Source organism: Orycteropus afer, unplaced genomic scaffold, assembly GCF_000298275.1.
Source record: "Orycteropus afer afer isolate SDZICR_OR568_19922 unplaced genomic scaffold, OryAfe1.0 scaffold00188, whole genome shotgun sequence".
Lineage (NCBI taxonomy): Eukaryota > Metazoa > Chordata > Mammalia > Tubulidentata > Orycteropodidae > Orycteropus > Orycteropus afer.
The window spans coordinates 5,116,590-5,140,486 of NW_006921775.1; the positions used below are offsets into that span (position 1 = coordinate 5,116,590).

The 23,897-nt window shown below is 41.8% G+C and overlaps 1 protein-coding gene across 1 annotated transcript in view; it reads left to right on the top strand.

The window, feature by feature from the left end:
- Window positions 1-23,897, top strand: part of PXYLP1 (2-phosphoxylose phosphatase 1) — a 60,770-nt gene that overhangs the window by 9,191 nt on the left and 27,682 nt on the right. The window lies entirely within an intron of this gene.

Consider the following 23,897-nt stretch of genomic DNA (forward strand, 5'->3'; position numbering starts at 1 on the left):
AGAGCCTATTCTTAGGTCCCTGGAATCCGAATGAGAATGCTGTCACTTTAAAATCCAAAATGGTTGCCACTTGTAAAGATTCAAAATGGCTGCACCCTTGGTCACTTTAAATATTCAAAATGGCCACCACTGGTAAATATTCAAAATGGCTGTGCCCATAGTTACTTTAAATATCCCAAATGACCACCACTTGTAAACATTCAAAATGGCTGTGCCCTCCAGACAGTGGAAAGTCAACAGTTCAGGTTGTCTCCCTCCCTGCTGTTTCCCTTCCTAGTCATAGGCCAACAGTGCTGTCGTCCCTGCAGCTCTTGGTGACCAGGGCTGATCTTTAGGTCAATTTTCAGGTCCCAACACCACTTGGAAATATTCAGGCTATTGGTCCCATCAGAGTAGCTGACAGTCCGCGGCTCCGACCATCTCTGTACTCACTGTTTTCATTAAGGTTTTTCCACTAGCTGGTACCTAATCCACTTCTGTATAGTTCCTTTCAAAGCTCAGGGCTCCAGGATTATCTTTTGTATCTCTGTCAATTGGCTTTTCTTTTCTTTGTTGAAGAGGGTCTGTGTCACTTGTCTGCCTATTCCTCCATCTTCCCTTCCATCTTCTTTTGATACTTCCTGCACCATTCAATATTTTGTCCATAGAATCTTTCAATATTGTGACTCGAGGCTTGAATTTTTCTTCAGTTCTTTCAGCTTGAGAAGTGTCGAGCGTGTTCTTTCCTTCTGGGTTTCTAACTCTAGGTCTTTGTACAGTTCATTATAATAATTAACTTTGTCTTCTTAAGCTTCTCTTTGAAAATCTTCTGTTCAGCTCTTTTATTTTGTCATTTCTTCCATTTGCTTTAGCTACTCTCCATTCAAGGCCAAGTTTCAGAGTCTCCTCTGACATCGATTTTGGTCTTTTCTACCTTTCCTTTCTTTTTAATGATGTTTTGCTTTCTTCATGGATGATGTTCTTGATGTCATCCCACAATTCATCTGGTCTTTGGTCGTAAGTGTTCAATGCATCAAATCTGTTCTTCAGATCTTCATTAAATTCAGGTGGGATATACTCAAGGTCATTTTTTTTTTTTTTCTCGTGGACTTGTTTTAATTGTCTTCAGCTTTAACTTGAACTTGCATTTGAGCTCTTGATGGTCAGCTCCTGGCCTTGTTTTGGCTGAAGATACTGAGTTTCTCTATCACCTCTTTCCACAGATGTAGTTGATTTGATTCTTGTGTATTCCGTTTGGTGAAGTCCACATGTATAGCCTCCATTTATGTTGTTGAGAAAAGGTATTTGCAATGAAAAAGTCATTGGTCTTGCAGAATTCTGTCATGCAGTCTCTGATGTTATTTCTATCACTAAGGCCATATTTCCAACTACTGATGATTCTCCTTTATTTTCAACTTTGGCATTCCAATCACCAGTAATAATCAATACATCGGATTGCATGTTTGGTCAATTTCAGACTGCAGAAGTTGATAAACATCTTCAATTTCCTCATCTTTGGCTTTGGTGGTTGGTGCTTAAATTTGAATAATAGTAGTATTAACTGGTCTTCTTTGTAGATGTAGATGTATAGATATTATCCTATCAGTGACAGTATTGTACTTCAGGATAGATCTTGAAATATTATTTTTGATGATGAACACAATGCCATTCCTCTTCAATTTGTCATTTTTGGCATAGTAGATCATATGATTGTGTGATTCAAAATGGCCAAAACCCATTCATTTCAGGTCACTAATGCCTACAATATTGATCTTTATGCATTCCATTTCATTTTTGACAACTTCAATTTTCCTAGATTCATACTTCATACATTCCAATTATTAATGGATGTTGACAGCTGTTTCTTCCCATTTTGAGTCATGGTGCATCAGCAAATAGAGGTCTCAAAAGCTTTACTCTGTCCACATCATTAAAGTCAACTCTGCCTTGAGGAGGCAGCTCTTCCCCAGTTGTACTTGAGTGCCCTCTGACCTGAGGAACTCATCTTCTGGCACTATATCAGATAGCGTTTCAGGACTGTTCATATAGTTTTCCAGTAATATATCTGACAGTGTTTCACTGGTATTCATAAGGTTTTTACTGCCCAATTCTTTGAGAAGTAGATGGCCTGGAACCTTCTTCCAAGTCTGTCTTAGTCTGGAAGCTCTGCTGAAACCTGTCCACCATGGGTGTCCATTCTGGTATTTGAAGTATTGGCGGCATATCCTCCAGCCTCACAGCAACACACAAGCCACCAGAGTACCATAAACTGACAGACAAGTGGTCAGGTTAGTCACCTGTATATAACTGTGAGATTGGACCTAAAGCCAGGGGTCCATATCATGTTGCCACATTATATCCTGAAGGCTGTGAGGAGCCACTGAAGCAGGGGAAGAAAGACATCATCAGATTTGTGCCTTGGAAAGGTCACAGTAGAACTGTGTTTGCCAGAGTGGTTTCCTGGACACCTTGATCAGAATTACTTGGGGGAGCTTGTTAAAAATGTGTATTCAAGCACAAACAGAAGGTCCCTCCTCACCTACATAATCAGAATCTTAGTAGGAGTGGGGCCCAGAAATCCACATTTTTAACAAGCTCCCAGGTTGAGTCTAATGTAAACAGAATCTGAGAACTACCCATCTGGAGGCTGCTGGGAAGCATCTCAAGCACTATTTTACTGTTGTTGTGTACTGTCGAGTTGATTCTGACTCATAACTGAAAAACAAAACAAAAAAAAAAACCCACTGTCATCAAAAAACCCACTGCCCTATAGGACAGTACTGCCCCCATAGGTTTCCAAGGCTGTAAATCTTTACAGAAGCAGACTGCCTCATCTTTGTCCTGTGGAGCAGCTGGTGGATTCAAACCGCCAACCTTTTGGTTAGCAACTCAATGCTTTTGAGCCATCAGAGCTCCTTGGCAACATATGACACATGACAGAGTAGAATTGGCCCCTAGGGTTTCCTAGGTTGTAATCTTTATAGGAACAGATCTCCAGGTCTTTTCTCCCGTGAGCTACTGGGTGGGTTCAAACTCTTAACCACTGCATCACCAGGGTGTTTTAGATTGATGGTGGCTTGGATGAAGTTATTGACCCTGGAAAGGAAGCAACAAAGCCAAGAAACATTGGAGTGATAGGTGGTTCTCTTTAGATTTTTGGAGCTAACTAAAAGAGGTGGGGGGGGGGGGCACTCCACTATGACACTTGGCTTGAGTGGTTCAATAGCTGTTTCATTTATTCATGTGCACATGCATTCATTCATTTGTATAAATGTCCCATCTTCATCCAGGATAAGTATCCTGAAGGTTGAGGTAAATGCCAAAAACATAGATTGGGAACAATGTGTAGCTTCCTAGGCCTGGACAAATTCTGTCTGCCAGGAACACCCTTTCCCAGTCTTCTTTGGCCAAGGTGAGCTCTCAAAGCAAGAAAGTGGAGCAAGGCCAAGATGATGGGAAGAGGTAGGAGCAGAGCTGGAGAAAGAGTGGGTCGAGGGAAAACAATAAGGTGCATTGGGGTCGTGTGATGTTGGAGGTACCTGAGGACTGAGTGGGTGCAATATGCTGTCTGAGAGAGGATTTGGGGATCTGAAGACTAAGGGACTCTATGTCAGGAGACCCTGTTTGGGGCTGAGGTAGCAACTTTCAGAGGTTTGCACCAAACTCAGGAAGGACCAGGTTTCCCAGGTGCACATGGATGTAGTGCAAAACCAACACCTTGTATACTTGCTTTGTTTGGCCCCAGCAGTTTTTACATTTTTCAATTTATTTACCAATGTTTAAAAAAGTAGGCAATTTCACATAAAAATCATACTCTTTCCAGCCACCTGAGGCCATTGCCTTGTGGGGCTATTACTGGAGCCCAGCAGCTGAGGAGGGGCTTCCCCTTTTAGGGAGAGTTTGTACATTCCTTTTTGCTATAGTCCCAACCACTCCCTATTTTGTTACTTCATTACCTGAAGAGACCCTATTGGCTCCCAGTGTGTGCCCCTACAGTACAGATAGAGGGAAAAGAGGAGAGGACCAAACATGAAATCATGGGCTGATGGAGGAAGAAAAAAGGCTGTAAAGGAAACAGAGCCGAAACAGCCAAAGAGGTAGGGCCCAGGGAGGCAGGTTACCTGCCTGAAGTGCTCAGGTGGGCAGCTGAGGAGTCCCCCCTTAACTAGATGTGTGTGTGTATTTGTATCCATGTGTTCGTTCCTTAGTTTTTCTGGCACCTTTCTTGCCAGCAATAGGCCTCCCTCCCCCTTTTTTTTTATTTGCCACTTTAGACCTGATGTTTGCTGGGAAAAGGAATAACGCTGCTTGGTAGAAATTTTAAATAAAATTGCCTCTGAGTAAGAAAGTGAGGGGACCATGAAAGGTGCTTGGGTGTTGTGACATTTCAGAGACCCTTGTTCCTCAGTTTGGGCTTGTTCTTTGTAGTAGGCTGTTAGCATTTGCAGTTTAGTGCTTTGTGGGAACCTTGAAGGTCCCTAGTTGATAGTAGTAGTGATTTTGCTGTGGCACAAATTTGGGTAATAACATTTGGGAGTGAGCTCCTTGGCTGCTGAGCAAGTCTAGTCTTGCCGCCCAGCCAGGGGGCCTCACATTCTTTACTCTCTGTTCTGTGGACAACTTATGGAGAAAGTCCTGTGACAGTGGTATGTGTGAAGATGGGGATTCACGAAGACCTCAGTGTGTTTCCCTGGCAAAGCTTTGAGGATCTAACCCTTGCAGTGTCACAGATCTAACGTGCTTTTACAGTTTATTGTAAAAGCCACAGTAGGGTTCTCCCAGAGATTTTACTTTGGTGTGTTAGACTCAAAAAGAATGAGGAGTTAAGAATGAAAGTTATGTCATAATATTCCTTTATCATCACTGTCACTATAAAGTTTTTATTTTTTCTTGATTGTGGTAAAGGTATAGGTAACAAGTCTATTATTTGCCATTTCTACAATCTACACATGCACAATTAATTACGTTTATCATGTTGTTCAACCATCACCATTAACCATTCCTCAATTTTCCATCATCCTTAACAGAAAACTGTCACTAAAGCTTTAAGTGTAACTTTTTTTTTTAACTTTTGATCCTCTTTGAAGATATATTTTGTTTGATCAACTTCTGAGAGTTTTTATTTTACTTTTTCTCTGAATGCTTTGTGTCCAACAACCATCTAGAGTTAAATGTCTGTGAGTGGCAATAAAAAAATCTGTCTATGAGTGACAAAATTAAGTCTGACAAATCAGCTTTCATCACAACTTCTTAAGCTCATGCTGTTGTTGTGTTAGAGGGAGGTGCAAGTATTACGTAGCAGGTTCCTCCCTGACATGGACACATTGTGTATATGGGTCATTTTTAGTTCTTCCAGGATGGAGATATTGGCATTATTCTCCTCTCTCTCTCTCTCTCTCTCTCTCTCTCTCTCTGTGTGTGTGTGTGTGTGTGTGTGTGTGTATCTGCCTGTCTGTCTTTTCTCTCTTTTTAGTTTCTGGTCTTAGCAACTTTTTCTGTACAAGTAATTAAACAGGAAGATAGAGATATATGTTCAAAGACGTTCACTGCAGCATTGTTTACAATAGAAAAATAACTCTCCTAAAGCAAACAGTCCTGCAGCCATTACCCAATGATTATATAAAAGCCAGAAACCAAACCACTTGCCTTCGACTTGATTCTGACTCATGGTGACGCCAGTGCTCTGTAATGATTACATAGACCTGTGTTTATTGACTTGGAAGGTTCTCTGTAGTATATGAAATGCCTATGGTATATCCCTAGTATTATATAGGAATATATTTGTGTGTGTTTTGAGACAACAGTATTAATAAGAAGGGGGACCCTGTCATTTTAGAGGCAAGGAAACTATCGAACTAGTTAGTAAAAATAGAAAGTGTTGGTAAAAATAGTGAATTCAGGAAAATATTTATAGGTCACTAAGACTATGTGGAGAGAGAGAAAATGGGAAAGGAAAACGGTGGAATGTTTACATTGACATAGTCACTGAAGGGAGAGGAGCCAAGGAGACAGTTGGAGTTTGACCAGACAGAATTTGTGCCAACAGTGTTGACCAGCCAAAGCCCCAGTTGTCTTGGCAATTGGGCTCCTGCCCATGCTGATGACATTAAAATGAGAAAGTCCACCTTCAAATGCTGTAACTGGTAATCAGAGGCAGAGCCCTGTGATCTTGATAGCAGCTCCACCCAGGGAAAGAGTGAGTGGGGTGAAGCTGACAAGAATGAGATCAGGAAGTTAGAATTTGAGTCCTGTGTAAGAGCTCAAAAGGAGCTCTAGTGGTGCAATGCCTAAGGCATTTGACTGCTAACCAGAAGATTGGTGGTTCAAACTCACTAGCTGCTCTATGGAAGGAAAATGAGGCAATCTACATCCATGAAGGTTTACCGCCTTGAAAACAATATAGGGCAGTCGACCCCTGTCCTGTAGAGTCGCTGTGAGTTAGAATTGACTCAGTAGCAGTGGGATAAAAGGATAATGTGCTTGCTGCTAACCGAAAGGTTGGCAGTTCAAATACACCCAGAGGCACCTCAGAAGAAGGGCCTGAAAGATCACAGCCTTTGAAAACGCTATGGAACAGTTCTAGTCTGATACACACGGGGTTGCTGTGAGTCAGAATGGATTCATGGCAATTGGTTTCTTTCTTTTTTTTTGGTTAGAAGAGGGTAAAGTTAAGTGTGCACCAGAGACAACTCTAGGGCTGTCTCACTAGCCAAGGAGGCGGAGGTTGCAGCACAGATTACAGATCACCCCTCCACCTTACTGTGGCCCCTGTAGAGCCGGACTGCCCAGGGCTGGGAAAACAGGTAGTCAACCAAGACGCATGATCCTTTGTTAAATTTGCCAGTGCTTTGTCAATTTTATTCATCTTTTAAAAAAACAACTTCTAGTCTTGTTGATTTTTTCTAGTGTCTTTCTATTTTCTGTTTCATTTATTTCAGCTAGAATCTTTATTATTTATTTTCTTCTGGTGACTGTAGACTTTTTTTTTGCTGCTATTTTTCTAATTGTTGATATTGGGTTAAGGTGTTAATTTTGGCTCTTCTTTATTGATGTGTGCATTTATTGCTAGAAATTGGTCTCTGATTACTGCTTTTGCTGTGTCTCAGAGATTTTGATATATGATGTTTTCATTCTTGTTTGATTCAAGGAAATTTTTTATTTCTTCTACTATCCACTCGTTTTTAAGGAGGGTGTTATTCAATGTCCATGTGTTCGCTCTTTTTCTGTTTATCTTCCTGTTGTTGCTTTCTGATTTTATAGCACTGTGATCTGAGAAGATGCTTTGCAGTATTTCAGTGTTCCTCAATTTATTAAGGCTCGCTTTGTGGCCTAACATATGCTCTATTCTGGAGAATGTTCCATGTGCACTGGAGAAGGATGTGTATTGTGCTGTTGTTGTTGGGTGAAGTGCTCTGTAGATGTCTGTAAGGTCAAGTTGCTGGATTGTATTGTTTAGTTCTTCTGCGTCTTTGTTGAATTTCCAGTTGTTCTATCTTTGATTGAAAGTGGTGTGTTAATGTCTGTTGGGCAATCTACTTCCATAGTGATACTGCCTCGGAAACCCAAAGAGGGGTCGCTGTGAGTTGGATCCGACTCCATGGCAGTGAGTGTACTATGACTGTGGAATTATCTATTTGTCTTTTTAATTCTGTTAAAGCCTGCTTTATGTATTTTGGGGCTCTTTCATTGGGTGCATAGATATTTATTATGGTTATGTCCTCTTCTTCAGTTGATCCTTTAATCATTATATAATGTCCTTCCTTGTCTTTTATGATGGTTTTTTTTGTCTTAAAGTCAGTTTTATCAGAAATTTATATTGCTACTCTTGCTATTTTTTGATTGCTACTTGCTTGATATAGCTTTTTCCAACTTTGATTTTTAGTCTATTTTTGTCTTTGTCTCTAAGGTGTGTCTCTGATAGACAGCATATTGATGGGTTATGTTTTACTATCCAGTCCACAACTTTGTCTCTTGAGTGGTGCATTTCATCCATTTACATTCAGTGTAATTAGCGACAAGTATGAATTTGTTGCCGTCATTTTGTTATGTGTTTTTTTTCATGGTTTTGCTGTTTTTTTTGTTCCATATCATTTTCTATGCTGAGTTCATTTTGTTTATGACTTGTGTTATCATTTCCTTTGTTGCTGTTGTTTTAGTGTTTGCTAAATATTTTCTTTGAGGTTACCCTGTGATTTATAATTTCCTTGCCAAGTTTAGAACAGTCTGTTCTGACTTGCAATTGTCTTGACTTCCTCAGCATTTACAATTTCTGTAACTAAACTGTTTTCCCCTCTTTTTGGTCTGTAGTTGTCCTCATTTGCCAATTGATGTCTCTGACTCCCTGTTTACAATCTTGTAAGCTTATTTTACTTTGGATACTTCCATAACTGGGCTGGCTTCTGGGGTATATCGTCAGGTCACAAAGGAAAGAGGGAGAGAATACAAATATCACAAATAAGAAACAAATTGGGCGAAATCACAACTGAACCAACTGAAATAAAAAGAATAATATCAGGATACTGTGAAGAACAGTACTGTAACAAATTTGAAAATGTAGAAGACATGGACAAATTTCTAGAAACATACTATTTACCTAAACTAACACAGACTAAGGTGGAAAATTTGAACAGACCCATAACAAAAGAAGAAATAAAACAAGTCAAAAAAATTACCAACAAAAAGAAGTCATGGCCCAGATGGTTTCACTGGAGAATTCTATCAAATGTGCAGAGGAGAACTGACACCAAGCCAACTCAAACTATTCCAGAACATAGAAAAGAATGGAATCCTCCCAACTTTATTTTATGAAGCAAGCATAACTTTGATACCAAAACCAAGCAAAGACATCACTAAAAAGGAAAACTACAGACCAATATCCCTCATGATTATAGACACAAAAATCTTTAACAAAATCCTAGCCAATAGACTCCAGCAACATATAAAAAAATAATGCATTGTGACCAAGTGGGGTTCATACCACGTACACAAGGATTGGTTCAGCATTGAAAAACAATAAACATAATCCATCACATAAGTAAAATAAAGAAAAAGAAACACATGATCATATCAATTGATGCAGAAAAGGCATTTGGTAAAATCTATCACCCATTCCTGATAAACACTCTCAGAAAAATAGAAATAGACGGGACATTCCTCAACATAATAAATTTTCAGTGGAGAGACTGAAACCATTTCCCTTGCAAATAGGAACCAGACAAGGATGCCCTCTATCACCACTTCTATTCAACATTGTATTGAAAGTCCTAGCTAGGGCAATAAGGCAAGAAAGAGAAATTAAAGGCATTCAAATTGGTAAGGAAGAAGTCAAACTATCCCTATTTTCTAATAATATGATCCTATATATAGAAAACCTAAGAGACTCAGCAGAAAAATACAGGAACTAATTGAGAGATTTACCATAATGGCAGGATATAAGATCAGCGTCCAAAAATCAGTTGGATTCCTCTACACCAGCAAAGAGATTGCTTAAAAAGAAATAAGGAAATCAATACCATTTACAATAGCTACAAAATAAATAAATAAAATACTTGGGAATAAATCTTACCAGGGACACAAGACCTGTATAAAGAAAACTATAAAACACTACTTCAAGAAACCATAAGAGATCTACATAAATGGAAGACCATACCATGCTTGTGGATAGGAAGATCGAACATTGTGAAAATGCCAATACTACCCAAAGCAATCTATACATTCAATGCAATCCCAATCCAGATCCTATCAACATTCTTTAAGGATATGGGAAAAACAATCACTAGCTTTATATGGAAATTTCAAACAAACCACTATTGAAGAACAAAGTAGGAGGTTTCACACTGCCAGATCTCAAAACCTACTATACAGTCACAGTAGTCAAAACAACCTGGTATTGGTACAATGACAGATACACAGACCAATGGAACAGAATTGAGAACCTAGAAATAGATCCATTGACATATGGTCAGCTCATTTTTTACAAAGGGCTGAAATCCATTAAATGGGGAAGAGATGGTCTGTTTAACAAATGGTGCTGGCAAAACTGGATATCCACTTGCATAAAAAATGAAACAAGATCTGTACCTCACACCATACACAAAATCTAACTCCAGATGGATCAAAGACTTAAATGTGAAACCTGAAACTATAGAGTTCCTCAAGGAAAAACTAGGAAATTTAGGGACCCTAATTTATGGCATAAATAGACTATCAAGCATAAACCAAAATGCACAAACAGCAGAAGAGAAACTAGAATAATGGGACCTTCTAAAAATTAAATTTTTATGTGCTTCCAAAGATTTCTCCAAAAGAGTAAAAAGAGAACCTACAGATTGGGCAAAGATATTCAGCAATAACGTATCTGACAAGAAACTTATGTCTAAAATTTATAGAAAACTCCAACACCTCAACAACAAAAAGACAAAGAATACAATTCAAAAATGGACAGAAGACATGAATAGATACTTCACCAAAGAGGATATTCAGGTGGCCAACAAACACATGAAGAAGTGTTCATGATCATTAACCATTGTTGTTGTTGTTAGGTGCCATCGAGTTGGCTCCAACTCATAGCAACCCTATGTACAACAGATGAAACACTGCCCGGTACTGTGCCAGCCTCACAATCCTTGCTATATCTGAGCCTATTGTTGCAGCCACTGTGTAAATCCATCCCGTTGAAGGCCTTCCCCTTCTTCACTGACCCTCCACTTTACCAAGCATGATATCCTTCTCCAGGGAATGGTTCCTTCTGACAACATGACCAAAGCAGGTGAGTCTGCCATTCTTGCTTCCAAGGAGCATTCCTGCTGCACTTTTTCCAGGGCAGATTGGTTCGTTTTTTTTGGCAGTCCATGGGGCTTTCAGCACTCTTCACCAACACCACAACTCAGAAGCATCAGTTCTTCTTCAGTCTTCCTTATTCATTGTCCAGCTCTCACATTCATATGAGGCGATTTGAAAATACCATGGCTTGGGTTAGGCACACCTTGGTCTTCAAGGAGACATCTTTGCTCTTCAACACTTGAAAGAGGTCTTTTGCAGCAGATTTGCCCAATGGAATATATTGTCCAGTGTCTTGACTGCTGCATCCATTGGTGTTGATGGTGGAACCAAGTAATATGAAATCTTTAACAACTTCAGTCTTTTCTCCATTTATTGTTGATGCTGCTTATTGGTCCACTTGTGAGGATTTTCATTTTCTTTATGTTGAGATGTAATCCATACTGCAGACTGTATTCTTCAATCTTCATCAATAAGTGCTTCAAGTCCTCCTCACTTTCAGCAAGCAAAGTTGTGTCATCTGCGTATCACAGGTTGTTAATGATTCTTCCTCCAATCTTGATGCCACATTCTTCATATAGTCCAGCTTCACAGATTATTTTCTCAGTATATAGATTGAATAAGTATGGTAAAAGAACACAACAACCCTGACACATTCCCTTCTTGATTTTAAACCATGTAGTGTCCCCTTGTTCTATTCCAATGACAGCCTCCTGGTCTATGTATAGGTTCCTTATGAGTACAATTAAGTGCTCTGGAATTCCCATTCTTCTCAGTGTTATCCACAGTTTATTATGATCCACACAATCAAATGCTTTTGCATAGTCAATAAAACACAAATAAACATCTTTCTGGTATTCTTTGCTTTGAGCCAAGATCCATCTGACATCAGTAATGATATCCCTTGTTCCACATCTTCTTCTGAATCCAGCTTGCACCTCTGGAAGTTCTCTGTCAATATACTGCTGCAACCATTTGAATTATCTTTAGCAAGATTTTACTTGCATATGCTACTTGCCCAGCCACTCAACTCGAGGCTTAAATTTTTTCTTCAGTTCTTTCACCTTGAGAAATGCTGAGCATGTTTGTTCTTCCTTTTTGGTTTTCTAACCCTAGGTCTTTGTACATTTCATTATAATAATTGACTTTGTTTTCTCAAGCTGCTCTTTGAAATCTTCTGTTTAGTTCTTTATCTTGTCATTTCTTCCATTTGCTTTAGCTACCCTCCATTCAAGGGCAAGTTTCAGAGTCTCTTCTGACATACATATTGGTCTTTTCTTCCTTTCTTGTCTTTTTAATGACCTTTTGCTTTCTTCATGGATGATGTGCTTAATGTCATCCCACAATTCCTCTGGTTTTTGGTCATTGGTGTTCAATGCGTCAAATCTATTCTTTAGATGGTCTTTAAATTCAGGAGTGATATAATCAAGGTCATCTTTTGACTCTTGTGGATTTGTTTTAATTCTCTTCAGCTTCAACTTGAACTTGCATAGGAGCAACTGATGGTCTGTTCCACAGTCAGCTCCTGGCCTTGTTTTAGCTGAAGATATTGAGCTTCTCCATCACCTCTTTCCACAGATGTAGTCTGTGTATTCCATCTGGTGAAGTCCACATGTATAGCTGTTGTTTGTGTTGTTGAAAAAAGGTATTTGCAATGAATAAGTTACTGGTCTTGCAAAATTCTAGCGTGTGATCTCCAGTGTTGTTTCTATCCCCAAGGCCGTATTTTCCAACTACTGGTGATTCTTCTTTGTTTCCAACATTTGCATTCCAGTGAGCAATGATAATCAACAGATTTTGATCGCACATTTGGTCAATTTCAGACTGCAGAATTTGGTAAAAATATTCAATTTCCTCATCTTTGGCTTTGGTGGGTGGTGCATAAATTTGAGTAATAGTTGTATTAACTGGTCTTACTTGTAGGCGTATGGATATTATCACAGAATTATACTTCAGGACAGATCTTGAGACATTCTTTGTGTCAATGAATGGCACGCCGCCATTCCTCTTCAATTTGTTATTCCTGGCACAGTAGATCATATGGTTGTCTGATTCAAAATGGCCAAAACCAGTCCATTTCAGCTCACTAATGCCTAGAATATTGATCTTTATGCATTCCATTTCACTTTTGACAACTTAAAATTTTCCTTGATTCATACCTTGTACATTCCATGTTCTGATTATTAATGGATCTTTTCATCTATTTCTTCCCATTTTGAGTCATGCCACATCAGCAAATGGAGGTCTGAAAAGCTTTACTCCATCCACATCATTAAGGTTGGCTCTACTTTGATGAGGCAGCTCTTCCCCAGTCCTATTTTGAGTGCCTTCTGACCTGAGGGGCTCATCTTCTGGCACTATACCAAACAATGTTTCAGGGCTATTCACAAAGTTTTCCAGTAATATATCAGACAGTGTTTCACTGCTATTCATAAAGTTTTCACTGGCCAATTCTTTGAGAAGTGGATGGCCCCTTCCTTATTTCTAGGGTGTCTTATCTGGAAGCTCCACTGAAGCCTGTCCACCATGTATGACACTGCTGTTATTTGAAATTCTGGTAGCATATCCTCCAGCCTCACAGCAACACACAAGCCACCACAGTACAACAAACTGACAGATGAGAGATTAGAGAGATGCAAATCAAAACAACCATGAGATACCTTCTCATCCCAGCACTAATAGCAAAGTTCAATAAGACAGAAAATGACAAATGCTGGCAAGGATGTGGACATATTGGGACTCTCATATACACTGCTGGTGGGACTGTATAATGATATAATCCATGTGGAAAGCAGTATGGTGATTCCTTAAAATGTTGAAGTTGGAAATACCATTTGATCTAGCAATCCCATTACTAGGTATATATATCCTAAAGAAGTGAGAGCCAGGACAAGAACAGATATAGGTATACCCATGTTCATTGCAGCACCATTTACATGGCAAAAAGATGGAAACAACTTAGGTGCCTGTGAACAAAAGAATGGATAAGCCAACTATGGTACATACACACAATGGAATACTGTGCAACCCTAAAGAATAACATAGAATCTACAAAACACCCCATAATGTGGATAAACTTGGAGGACATTATGCTGAGTGAAATAAGTCAGTCACAGAAGGACAAATATTATATTAGTTCATTGTTGTAAAAAGTCAAGGAAAGGTTTATATATGGAAGGAAACTTTCTTTGTTGGTTACCAGGGGTGGGTTAGGAGGGGAGTGAACACTGCTAGATAGGTAGAGATAAGTATTGATCTGGGTGAAGGGAAAGGTAGTGTTCTATATGTGAGTGATCAGCACAATGGCATTGAGGAAGAGGAAGACAGAGAGATAAATGGGAAGTACAGACAACAAATATGAACCCTTTTGCATATGCAGTAGTGTGTGTCAATGATGGCAAGCATTGATCTATGGTTGGATAGATGGGTGACCAGGCTGGTTGATCAGGTATGTCTAGCCAGGGTGTATTGTGCCCATGACCAAGTATAAGGCTGGCAGATGATGTTTCTACAAGCATCTTTGTGTGTGCTATAAGAATGTCCAGGTATACAGAATGACAAGAGACAAGGTTATGGTGACTTCTTGGCTACAGCCAGCTACCTAGAGGAAGTGAGTATTTGGACCTGTGTGCTCAGGACCATGATTGCAGGGGACATCAAGGTCAATTTTCATAGCATACTACACAAAAACATTGTTCTACATCCTACCTTTGTCAGTAGCGACTGGGATCTTAAAAGCTTGCAAGCAGCCATCTAGATGTAACGATAGGTCTCTCCTTGTCCAGAGCAAAGAAGAACAAAGAAAACCAAAGACTAATGGAAACAATTAGTCCAACGGATTGGTAGACCATGTGATCCTCAGCCTATATGACCATGAGACCAGAACTAATGGTACCCAGCTACCACTCTCAACCACTTGTAGGGGGATTGGTTCAGGAGATCCTGGATAGAGGGAGAACAATGTGGAACAGAACTCAAAATCATTAAAAAAAAAAAAGGACAGGTTTGCTGGTCTGGTAGAGCCTGGTGAGACCCCTGAGACTATGGCCCCTAGCCACACTCCAGGTCTGGAATTGAACTCACTCCTGTCACTTCCAGCCAAATAATACAGGCATACAGGCTGAACATTTACATCAGATAGATACACTACTTGGAGCAATCAATTATGGGAGAACAAAACGGCAGTGTTTGTACAGAGAGACAGCTTAAGGAGGGGGGAGTGCACAGGAGAGAAAGACATAGGGAGGAGGTAACTAAGGGAAGGAAGGGGAAAGAGAGCTGTTACATTGTGGGGAACTGCAGTTAATGTCATTGTTCTGGTTACTTAGTGCCACTCTGATAAGAATATATCACAAATGTGATGGCTTTAACAAACAGGAGTTCATTCTTACAATTTGGAGGCTTTAAGTCCAAGTTCAGAGTGCCAGGCTGCAGGGGCTGGGTGAAAGCCCCTCAGCGTTAGGCTTTAGCTCCTGGCCCACTGGAGCTAGAGGCTTTTCTTCACTCAGATAGCTCCTGGCTGCTGAGGCTGACAAGCCCAAGGCTGAAAAGTAAAAAGGCACAGTCCTGATGTTACCAAAGCACATGGGAGGCCATTAATTTAAGTCCATTGTAAGTCCCAGTGTCTGCAGAGCATGGCAGGCTGCTGAACAATGACATGGCTACATGTAGGGTCCAAGCGTTCCATTAGCTAGAGACTATCCCCAAGGCTTCTCCTTATATACAGGAAGCAGACCACATCCCAAAGGCAGCTACTCGGCTGCTTGTGGTAGATCCCACCATGGAGCTGATTGCCAGTCTCATCATGCAGAATAACTACCACCAGCTGCCCAGCCACTCAACCAGGCCCAGCCAAGCTGACACACAAATTTAACTACCACAGTCATGAAACAAAATGTGTATGAACTGCTGTATGGAAAATGAATTTGCTCTGTAAACTTTCACCCAAATCACAATAAAAATTAAAACAAAAAAAAACAAAGAGTACAGTATGGAAAGAAAGAAAAATATAGAGTAACTTGACAGTGGAGAAATCTAACACACACATCTGAGCCAGGTGATCAAGGTCAACATCAACAGCAAAGACCATGTGGATACTGTGTACTTTTGATATGATGTGATGAGAACAGTACTTTACATCTCATCTTTTTCCAAAGAATCATAACCCTAGTCTACATCATGAGAGAAACAAATTCTAGTAGAGTAATATATTACTGAATACTTGACCAGTACTCTTCAAAACAGCCAGGGTTGTCAAAAACAAGGAATACCTGAGAAACCATCAAAGCCAAGAAAAACCTAAGGAGGCATGCCCATGGAATGTAATATGGTATTCTAGATGAGATCCAGGAACAAAAAGAAAAGGACTTTAGGTAAAAACTTTAAAAAATGAATAAATATACTAGAAAAACAAAAATAAAAACCAAACTCACTGCCATCAAGTCAGGTCCGACTCAAAGCAACCCTCCTTGGGTTTCCGAGGCAGTATCACTACAGAAGTCAATTGCTCAATCTTCATTCTGAGAAGTTGCTGGTAGGTTTGAACCGCCAACCTTCTGGTTAGCAGTCAAATGCCTTAGGCACTACGCCATCAGATTCCCTCTATATAATAAACTCTGTATAATAAACATCCATGCTAATATAATAAGGGGAACTGAGTGTGGGCTGTATGAAAACTTTTTGTATTCTCTTCACAATTTTTCCATAAAACTAAAACTGCTCTAAATAATAGAAGTTATTTTAAGGGAGGAAAAAAAAGACACATGATCCTGTGTGATTTGTCTGAATAAGGCTCCAGGTCACCTCTTGTCTCTCTTTTTTCCCTTTCTCATCTGAGGGAGTGGGACACCCTTGGCCAGAGGAACCTGGAGCCCAGCCACATCTCTCCCTCTTCCCAGCCCAGAAGTGAGGAAGGATGGTTTTGGTTTACAACTGTCCACATACCTCAGGCACATAGTCCCCTTCCCTGAAGTGGCCTCCCCCAAGCTCCCCTACCTAGTGACCCTTTACACAAGAAGCAGGTGACTGACCTCCCTTCCTGGGCATTTGGTTGGTGGCTTCAATGGGGTACAGACCTGGAGACACAAGAAGCTTACTTATTCCTCTTGAGGGAAGGGGAGTAACTCCCTCAGGCCACAGTGACCCCTTGCCATCATTCCCAGCAGAGCAAGGACAGAAGTCCAGGTATAATCTCTGGTGGGGCATTTAGGTGTATATAGGGAGACAGGCACAGATAGATAGACTCTATAATATTCATTGTGGGTTTCTCCAGGTGGAAAGGTTATGGGTAATACTCACTTTCTTTTTACACCTTATGTTGAATTATGGGATGAATGCATATTTTCATGAACTTTAAGGATCCCTTTTTCATGTGAAAAAGGAAAATTGGTTCAAAATCGTTTCTTAAGGGTGTTGATATTGGAAATCTTTTTAAGTAAATTGGGTTTCTTACCTGAATTCATGGATTTCTGCATGGTCCTGACCTGGCTTTAGGGGTCCTGTGAACTCCCAAAAATCAAATGCAGAAGATGGTGTATGTGATCATTTTGCAGAGGTGAAGATCAATAGCTTCAGTCAGATTCTCAAAGGCGAGAGGAGGTGTGGATCCAGGACCCAAAATGGTTAGGAATGACTGAAGTCTGGCATAGCTCTTTTTTAGAGCTGGTCCTGAACATGATCTCTCTTATTTCTAGTTTCTGTTATAGAAACAAAGCTAGCATCATCTAGTTCCAGACATCCTGCTAAGTTGAGGCCAGGTACCAGTGGCCCCCAGAGGATCATGGAGTTTCCTGACCCCTTTGGGAGACTGTAGTGGGGCTGAAGCTTGGGCATCAGTGGGCAGCTCCCAGTGCTCTGCATAGATCCCAGTAGAGATGGGGAGGTGAAAGCAGGGAAGAGATGAGCTCTTGCACAGCAAGGGTGATGAGCTCTAGCCTCATAGGAGTCACTGAATCACAAGCCCTAACCTGTGGGTCACCCCCTGCTGTGGCTCACTGGCTTTTTGAATTTGGCCAAACTTATCATTAGCCCCCAAAGTATTTACTAGATTCTTACCTAACGTGGTTCACCCTGCAGTAACATTAGATAGAGCTTAGATAGCTGCTGTTGAGTCAGCTGAAACTCATGGTGACGTTATGCATAACAGAAAAAACATTTCCTGATCCTGCATCATTCTCCCTATCTGTTGCCAGCACATTCAAGTCCATTGCTGCAGTTGTTGTGCCATTCCATCTCACCAACAGTTTCCCTCACCCTTGCTGGCCCTCTACTTCACTAAATGTGATATCCTTCTCCAGTGACTGATCCCTCCTGATGATGTGTTGAAAGCAAACAAGTTGGACAGTGTTCTGTTGTGATCCATAAGGTTTTCCCTGGCTAATTCTTAGAAACGGATCACAAGGCCTTTCTTCTTAAGTCTGTCCCAGTTTGGAAGCTCCACTGAAGCTTGTCTACCATGAGTGACTGTGCTGGGATTGGAAATAGTAGTGGCATAGTTTTCAGCATCACAGAAACTCACAAGCCACCACTGTATGACAACTGACAGATGGGTGAGGGGAGGCAACATTAAGAATTAGGAAAACTTACAGGCTTCTAACAACAAACTCTGAAGAGTGGAAGTAGCCAGTCAGACATTATTAAGGCAAATACTGCTTTGCTTTGTTCTCCGTGAGAGTTTTTTGTATAATCTATGTATGTTACATTTATGTCTGTTTTATAGAACTTGTCCTATGACTGCCATATTTAGTGATTAAAACTTTATAATCATGGGGAGAAAAAAAAAAAAGAGTATGAGAAAAGAGAAAGTTGGTGCCTATATGGCCCAAAGCAGATAGACTAAATAAGGGAAAAGTAGATGCAATTATTTGATCAATCTTGTCTATGCAAAGCCAAGTACTTGAAAGTATACAAATGTGACTTGGCTTTTCACATTTCACCTGGACATTTTCTGTGTTGCTAAGCATGGGTGCTCTCCCACCCCTGCTTCTGAAAGTAGATGATCTAAAGCAAATAACAGAACTGTGGGCTCTGGTATTGTGGTCTGGTTTACATTTGATAATTACACAAATATTATATTCGGCACAAGTAAGAGACAGCATTGGGCATTTAAGATAATTTAGTGCATTGAGGAGCACTAAGGGAATTGTGAGAATTGCCTGTTAGAGCAACTCATTATTCCTTGGCAGATCAGTGAAGGAGACGAAAGTCAAGAGCCTTTTGGATTATTGGGAGGAGGGGACTAGAGAAATTAGGGAGAAGGGCTGGGGGTGTTTTAGTTTATGAGAAGGCTCCATCTTGGATAAACTGAATGCATTTAAAGGAGTCAGAAAAACAGCTAAAATTGGGGTAGTTGAGAGGGAAGATAAGTTACCCTCTCATGCATCTATGTGATGCATGGACTCAGAGGGTCAGCATCTCTCCTAATCTCTATGTCAAAGAAGCACCTTTTAAGCCTGTAAGGAACAGGAAGAATCACATGAAGGAGACTGACATGGAAATAATACTTCTTGATCCCTCACCACACTCCAGCACTGGACAATGCTTTACAGGTGACACATCAGGTCATTCTCATCACAAGCCTGATGTTGGTATCATCTTTATTTTACAGCTGAAGGACGTGAGGCTTAGAGAGGGAAGATACTTGCCCAAGGCTACAGACTAGGAAGTTGCAGAGCTAGGAATTGAAACTAGGTCTTCGAGACTCCATGGTTCATATGTAGTTCCCAGTCCTAGGCCTCCCTACATTCAGAGCCTTGTATGACTGTGGCAACAGGGGTGACTGAAGACAGACATCAGTGGTCCTAGAAGACAGGAGTCCCAAGGAAGAGGTGACTACAGTCCTATAAGGAAGTGACCAGGCCTGGACTGAGGTCCTGAAAAGGGTGAGGCAGACCCTAGAGCCAGGAAGGTAAAAAGCAGATGGTGAGGCTGGACCTCGGCCCCAAGAGGTTCCATGCTAGTGGAGTTGGTGGTCTGACTCTGGGGAGCTGAGCCCTGAGTGGTAGAGACACAGTTGAGCTTACACTTTGATTCCCATCATACTCACATTCATTGAAACACCAGTGGGTGCCTGATAAGCCAGTTGGCATGGAAACCCCATGTGTGTCAGAGTAGAACTGCACCATCAGGTTTTCAATGGCTGGTTTTTCACAAGTAGATCACCAGGCCTTTTTCCCAAGGCACCTTTAGGTGGACTCAAACTTGGTTAGTAGCCAAATGTTTAACCATTTGCACCACCCAGTGACTCCATGGATGCCTGACATATGACTTTAATTTGCCAACGTGTCTGTACAATCAGTTGACAACCAACCCACACAAGCACAGAGACCCTCAAGGATGGTGAGTTTGGAGATCACCTGATTCCCACTACAAATGGGTATCTTCTACATGGGGAACAATCTCTTTTTCAGAGGGGCCCTTATTGTCACAGCTGGCTAGAGGCAGGTCCCGTCCCTGGACCAGTGAGCATGGCAAGAACAGGGTCCTGTAGGAACAGGATGGCAGCCCACAGGGTTGTCATGGGGAATGATAGGGCTGTCCCCAGAGAAAGAAGGAAAGGACAATGAGCTGGCTTAGCAATGGGAGCCCTCCACAGTGTTCTGTCAAAGTCAGTTTTAGGTACAGTGTGAGGGGCTTGCATACAGAAACTTCTTAAGGACAGAAGGAGGAAAAAGGCCTGGTCTGCAGGCAGATTTTTGTCCTATGTGCTAGAGCCTCACTATGGCTGATGGCTGGAGACCATGAGTGTTGGCTTGGCACCTGGAGGAAAGACCTGTCTTTGGGCAAGTCATGGTGGTTCTAGGAATGAGCTAACAGAAGACACCTGACTCTAACATTACCTGTTGACCCTGTGGTTCAGTTTGTGGCAGTAGCTAAGCTGATGTGAGGCCCAAGGCCATACAGGGGCTTGTCAGGCCACAAGCTTGTGCCATGAAGATATGATCTGACCCTGACCCTGGACTCTTTCTCTCCCTTCTGTGTTCTGTGGGGAGCATCAATAGAATAAACAAAAATTAAAAGAAGCAAATCCATTAGATGAAATATCTCACTGTAGACATGTTCTGGAAGAAGTGCAGCCAGAATGCTCCTTGGAAACAAGAATGGCCAGACTTTGTCTCGCCTACCTTGGTCATGTTGTCAGAAGGGACCATTCCCTGAGAAGGATATCATATTTGGTAAAGTGGAGGGCCAATGAAAAAGGGGAAAGCCCTCAGCGAGATGGATGGATACAGTGGCTGCAACGATGGGCTCAGGTATAGCAAGAATTGTGAGGCTGGTGCAGAATTGGGCAGTATTCCATTCTGTTGTACATGGGGTCACTATGAGTGAGAGCTGACTCAACGGTTCCTAACAACAAGACATGTTCATAGTGTTGACAGTGGGCCACTCATATCCCAGGATTTATTGATAATGCCATAGTTTGCTGGAGGCTGTTATTGATCACTCTCACGGAGGTTTCCCAGCATTTCTTTTATATCTAAGTCTTCAGTGCACCAAAGGCCAGGGGACAAGGAGGGGCCATCCAATGAGGCCATGCTCCACTTAAGGTCCACATGCTTCCTACTCCCCTTATTTAATACCTGACCACCCTCAGCAACAAGATGGAACTTCATGAGGGGAGAGACCTTGTCTGTCTGATTTTCCGTTGAATCCCCAGCAGATGCTCAACAAATTCCAGATGGCTGGACAGATAGGTGCATAAACACCAGGTTTGGGAGATCAGCATGCCTGGGCTTGCAGACTGCAGGACCTCAGGCAAGTCCCTTAACTTCAGACTAAGGGCTACTGCCTAGCCAGTGGTTATTCTTCCTAGGGTGAGGTCCAAAGTAGAAAAAGCAGAAGCCCAGTCTGGCCATACTCTAGTCATCGCTATAGGAATGTTTGCTAATCATATGTATTCATCATCTGTACACTGGAGTTGGGGGAGGGAGCCTACCTTGCTGCTTTATTAGAGATGCTAAGAAGTGTACTCATTGCTTTTAAGAGCAAGGAGGCCCAAAGAGATGCTCTAGAGGTAATGTTACTCTTTCTTTGAAATTGAGACCCTGTTGGCATCATTTTATATAAGAGCATTAAAGATGTACAGACGGAAGAAAGTGATTGTAGATGAGATGAACAGGGAAAGTAGCTGTAAATGAAAGACTCAGGCTTATAAAAACCTTCCCTTTTGTTTGGTAGTTATATCACTGAGAGGCTGTCACACAGAAATTACACAGCCATTGGTACAGAATTAGTTAATTATCAATAAAGGACAGTTCTAACTCTGTGATTCATGTTGCTTTTGGTAGCACAGTGGCCTCCCAGCACTCAACGTGGAGTTACGGGTTTTTTTCCACCTACAGAATGAATTCATTATTCTTCCCCCTACCTGTCTGCTTAGGGAACTCTGGTGGCCTAGTGGGTAAGACATTTGGCTGCTAACCACAAAGTCAGCAGTTCAAACCCACCAGCTGCTCAGTGGGAGGAAGATGAGTCAATCTACTTCCATAAAGATTTACAGCCTTGGCAACCCAGTAGGGGCCACTATGAGTCAGCATCAACTTGATAGCAGTAGTGGGTTTGGGGTTTTTTGGTGGGATCTGTCTACCTACTGTTCTTTTGCATGCCCCCACAGTCCCTTTGTGTGGCCTGATGCAAAAACGACAAGGAGGCCACATGTTCTGACCTCCTCTAACCCTACAAGGGGAAGGCAGGATTACCAGCAGTAACCCAAGGCCTATTACTGCAAGGCCAGACATGCTGTCTCCCTCCAGCCCTTTCACCAACTGTTCCTCCCAAAGCACCCACCACCTCTCTCCTGGGTTCGATAATTCGCTGCAGTGGCCACACAGAACTCACAGATTATGAGGTTTATTAGGGAAGCACCAGGCTACAACTCAAGTTCAGGAAGAACACTCAGTCTCTCTCCCAACCCAACATCCCTCAGCCAACAGTCTCTCACAGTCTCTTTCCCAGCAGTGCTGGTCCCTCGGTGTCTCACTCAGCAATGCGTGTCTCTCGCGTCTCTTTCCCAGCAGCACGTGTCTCTTTCAGGGGTGCGTGTCTCTTTCAGCAGCACGTCTTCCTCCACCAGCAGTCAGAGAGAGAGTTCTGCCTCTAGGAGGCCTCCTTTTGAGCCTGGAAGGGTGGTCAAACTAGCCAATCACAGCATCAGAACTCTAAGCACGTGAGAGAGAGTGGGAACTTCCCAGAACATTGTATTGTGCCACGCCCAACAGAAATAACCCAGGTGGGCAACTTTAAAATCAGGATCTCCTCCGTAGCTAATAGCAATTCCCACCTTGGAGTTTACAAAGACTTATGGGTAGAAAAGCCACACTAAGTAATTTACTACACTGCACCTGATGACCTCTGCTTGGGGTCACCAGAGTTCCTAATTGTCCGACAGGCAGCTGCAGGAGCTGGGGACTATTTTCCCCAGCAAGGCCTGCTCCTCAGCCCATTTTGTTACAGAGCAAGGCAAGCCCAGAGCTGATACAAGTCACACGCAGCCAGGACAGAGGCGTCTAGCCAGGGACTGGCTCCTCCAGGCCCCCTAGTTGCTAAATTGTGGAACAAAACTCTGATATGTGGCCTAGCTCTCAGGGGTCTCCCTGTTTGTCAGCCCTGGGGAGCAGACTGGACCAGGCATCAAAGGGGACCTGAAGCATCCCCTCAGCCAGCTTGCTGGCTCTGGTCTGCTGTGTTTGCCTCTGCTCGCTCCTCTCTCCTCCATGTAGCCACCTTCATTTAAAAAAAAAAAAAAAACAACTGAGTTTTTAGTGTAAGTTTACACAACAAATTAGGTTCTCATTTATGAACTTCTATACCTGTTGTTCAGGAGCTCTGGTGGCATTTATTTGACTGCTAACCAGAAAGCTGGCGGTTCAAACCCACCAGCCATTCCTTGAAAGGAAGATGGGACAATCTATTTCCGTAGAGATACCGCCTTGGAAACCCACAGAGGGGTCGCTAGGAGTCAGATCTGACTCAACAGCAGTGAGTTTGGTTTGGGTTTTTGGAAGTGCTCAATACATGATGGTTTTCCTCCTTACTTTTGTTAATAGAATTCAGGAGGATCCGGAGGGAGATAACCAAGTTGTAAGAAGTTAGTGTGTAAGTTCTTTCTTTAACTACCTTAAGCAAAGTAGCTTTCTCTGGGA